Consider the following 4,087-nt stretch of genomic DNA (forward strand, 5'->3'; position numbering starts at 1 on the left):
AGAGAGAGAGAGAGAGAGGGAGGGAGTGCCGACAGGTAGAACAGGTTTGGGCGAGGCGGTCAAGAGACTCAGGAGAGAGAGAGAGACGAGTCAGATTTATTGTTTCGGTCAAATAAAACATATTTTTTCTCCAGATACAAAGGGCCTGAATCCATTCCAGACAGAAGAAGAAGAAGCTGCCAGAGGAGGTGGACTGTTTTTAAAGACACAGAAGAAGACGAAGGTGGACACACCTGAGGACAGGTGAGTCGTCTCAAACTAGAAAACAAACCTGAAACTAGAAAACCTTCCCCAGTACAAGCAGAACCACAGACTGTTCAGGTAATAATCAATAGATAGATATATAGATGGACCAAACTTCAACCAGCAGAATTAATCTGTGAGGGTCAGAAGTTTACATACACCTCCTCAGGATTTGGCAGGTTGCCTCTGAACTGATGATTTGGGTCGGGTGTTCTGGTTTCCTCCTATGGCTCCACAGCGGTTTGTTGCGGTTCTGACCCGTTCCTCCTGACAGAACCGGGTCAGGAAAAATACGAGGACATGTTTTTATTTGGTGTATGTAAACTTATGGTTCCTACTGTTGCTCAGATCGTTAAATGAGGAGAAATTATTATCAAACGCCTTTAAAACGAAGGTGGTCTTTTGTGAGGGATCCTGATCATTAGAACTTGGCATCAGCTGCGTTCTGATGGATCATCAGATGTTTTGGATATGAATCTGCTGTCAGGTTTGGACTAGGCCGTAGCATCTCAACATTTCCTGTAGGAGAAACCATCATTTAATGATCCTGGTTTATAAAACTGGGCTGCAGCTGATTTAAACTCCCTGCTGCAGCGACCTGTTGCTGCCCGTTCTGTACGCTGCTGCAGCATTTTCTGCTGCAGGTTCTTGGTGTTGGACAGAGAAAGAGAAGCGAGGATTCAGAGATGGAATCGGCTCCAGATCTCATTTCTTTGGATTTTATGTACCACTGCTTTAATCTGCAATTTGTTTTAAACTGTTGTAAATGTTTTAGTTTGTTCATTTTGTGTAACCAGGTTGTTTCTGCTGCAGATTTCTGCCTCAGAGGGTTTTACCAGCTTAAAACAGATTAAAAATATAAAATAAATAAATTAAACTCGCTCAGTTCAGATTATTAAACTTTTAGTTCAGATTATTAAACTCGTTAAGGTTTAACTTGCAGAGCTGATTGGTTGTTTCTCCTTGAAGCATAAACTTGACCCGATTGGTTGTAATATGGAGGAAGTGACATCATAGATGTTTGTTGTTATGTATTAATGAAACTTTATTCACATCATTCTCTCTTTCTCTCTAGATTGGCTGTTCTGCCCCCCCTCCCCCACCATCCCCTTCTCTGACGTCATCAATATGTCATCAAAAATCAACATTTCTTTGGAGAACCCATACGGTCAGGTGACCATCCCTCGGGCTAAGCTCCGCCCCTCAGATGATGCAACAGTGATAGCCAATCCGGTGGCTCTGAACAGCGAAAACCCATACGCCCAGAAGGGCTCGGCCCCGCCCCCCTACACGGTGAGGGAGGAAGAGGAGGAGGAAGAGGCGGGGCGGTGCCCAGCGTGTTGCTACCGCTGCCGCAGGAGGAAGTGATGTCACCCTTGAAGGAGGACTGTGATTGGCTCATTAGCAGATATTCTATTTCAGGGCTGACCACATGTTGATACATCTACAAAACCAGAACCAGCTGAACCAGAACCAGCTGAACCAGAACCAGCTGAACCAGAACCGTGCCGCAGATCCGAAGCTTAGAGACTGGGTTCACACTGACTTTGGACCGTCAATCCGGGTTCTGGAGGACAGGACAGAACCCGGACAGAACCAGGACATCAAAGTTTGTTAAAACTCTGAGAAACAAGAGATTTAAATATCTGGTTTTTATATTTTTTAGATTTATTTAGATTTTTAATTCCTTCAAAAAGACAAGATGGCTGCCTTTCTGCCATTGTCATGACAACTCCACCTGAAGACACAAGACTTTTTACAGCTTTAAATAATTTTCACATATAAAATATAAATCAGATCCTGTTTAATGATTTTACATTTAATCAAAGTTTGGAAAACATTTAGAATTTTATTTTAAACAAAAAGATTTTGATCAGATTTTTGTTCCATCAGGAGGAAAACGAACCGAATCATCTTCACGTCCAGAACTAAGCCGAAACAAAGGATTTTATAAATGGTAGATAATTATTTTGTTGCTGAAATGCTTATGTTTTATTTGTGGATTTAAGAAAAATGTTTCCCCATAAAGTATTCCTGTTTTCTGCACCATAATTTTCAATATGAAGGACTTTTCTAAGTCTATCTGAAGCAGAATGAAGTCGCAGCGAGTTGTAGATGAAGAACAAAATAAAAACATTATTTGCTTTTCTTTTTATGTCCCGTTTGTCTAAAAATACAAACAGAAATCTCCTTCAGCCCAGCAGGGGGCGCCGTTTGCCCCACAGCCGCTGTGGATCTGTGTAGAGCAGTTGTCTTGTGACCAGAAGGTTGTGGGTTCGATTCCAGCTTCACACTTACTCTGTTTATGAATGGGTTAATGTGAATGAATGAATGTGACTCCAGGGTAAAGCGGAGTTATTATAAATTTAGTTCACTTGTCTTACATTCCTGCAGAAACTATGTTTGGACTGGAACTGGATTAGTAATCTGACCTAAAGGGAAGTTCGCCAGGAAAGACCTTTCAAAATAAAACAGGAAATCAGGCTTAAAGACACTAGAAATCAGACAGGAGAGGAGAAGAAGTCCAAAAACAAAATCAAGGCGACGATAGGAGACACAATCAGAACAGAACAAGACGGCTCACTAGAATACAGTACAGTAGGTTCTGATGGTCTGAACTGGACCTGATATGTTTCTGCTTCCAGCCTACTTCATGCTGCCAGACAGGTTCTCTCTCAGAACCTCTCTCTCCCGTTCTGCAGATTTGATGGGAAAAGAGAAACTGAACCAATACTGACTTTGTTTGGGGTGAACAAACTTTCTGATTGGTTTTAATTAATTTAATCATCTGGTTTTTTATTTCCTCTGATTAACTTTAGTTTTTTATTCAATGTCTGAAACACAAAGAAACTCGTCAGTCTGCTGTGACGGTTCTGGACCAGTAAGAGGTCCAAACCCATTAATGCTCTGACTGGGAAAGTGACCAGTGAGCCCAGCAGGTCCTGACCCGGTAACCAGTACGGTCCTCATCGTCTCCATGACGACAGGGGTCTGTGCGGAGGGCGGAGCCGACACCAGAAACCTGAACCCGGCTCCACTTTCTATTGGCTGATCCGGTTCCAGGAGGTGATCAGCAGGTGATAATCAGGATCATTAGCTTTGTGGTTCTATATTGATTTGAACCTCTGTCAGGTTATTATTATTATTATTATTATTATTATTATTAATGACCAGTATTGATTGTAGTACAACAGGCTGAAGTCGATCTTGTTCACGTCAGGATCTTGGTTCAGGTCAGGTTCCACCTGGCTGGTGAATTATTGATGGAGGCGAGTCTCTCTCTCTCTCTGGGAGACGATCAAAGCCAACAGAAGACGAGTAAACAAGAGGCGGAAATACGGAGAGACGAAATCAACAAAACAAGAATAAAAGCTGGAAGAGAAACACAGAGACGAAACAGAAACCGGAGAGAAGAGCAGATAAACATGGAACGATGAAGACTGAGGAAGAAGAGGAGGATTGCAACAAACCCAGGTGAGTTTCTGTCTGACCAATCAGAACACAGGAAGGAAAATCATTTCATCCAATCGAAAACATTAAGAAAAACTTTTTATTTTAATTAACAAAAACCCCAAACCGATTATAATCATGGTAAAAAGACATTTTTATATCCAGCATTTCTGATCCCAGTTTATTCCCAGTTTGTTCCCAGTTTGTTCCCAGTCTGATCCAGTAACAGATGTTATCGTCTCTACAAACTTTAGTTACCCTAAAATCAAGCTAGGGGAAAAAAAATTCTCACCACAAACATATGTCGTAGCAACAAGAAGTCCTTCGTCCAATCACAGGACAGTGTGAGCAATGAGGTCATCGCTCCAGAAGAACCAATGGGCTCTTTGCACCT

General features: G+C 41.9%; 1 protein-coding gene and 1 long non-coding RNA gene across 3 annotated transcripts in view; both read left to right on the top strand.

The window, feature by feature from the left end:
* Positions 1-2,392, top strand: LOC106937156 (uncharacterized). Its single transcript, XR_001422330.1, has 2 exons — positions 1-243; positions 1,319-2,392. It is a non-coding gene; the product is annotated as an uncharacterized LOC106937156 (long non-coding RNA).
* Positions 2,393-2,942: 550 nt separating this feature from the next.
* Positions 2,943-4,087, top strand: part of rnf224 (ring finger protein 224) — a 22,595-nt gene continuing 21,450 nt past the window's right edge. The window contains exons 1-2 of one of the 2 annotated variants that reach the window (XM_015018539.1): positions 2,943-3,375; positions 3,538-3,717. The gene's annotated coding sequence lies outside the window, so the exon portion shown is untranslated. Of the gene's footprint in view, positions 3,376-3,397; positions 3,718-4,087 lie in introns of those variants that run through there. The other variant, XM_015018537.1, reaches the window with a different exon arrangement.

Source organism: Poecilia latipinna, unplaced genomic scaffold, assembly GCF_001443285.1.
Source record: "Poecilia latipinna isolate Pla-1442-1.1 unplaced genomic scaffold, P_latipinna-1.0 Scaffold2287, whole genome shotgun sequence".
Classification (NCBI taxonomy): domain Eukaryota; kingdom Metazoa; phylum Chordata; class Actinopteri; order Cyprinodontiformes; family Poeciliidae; genus Poecilia; species Poecilia latipinna.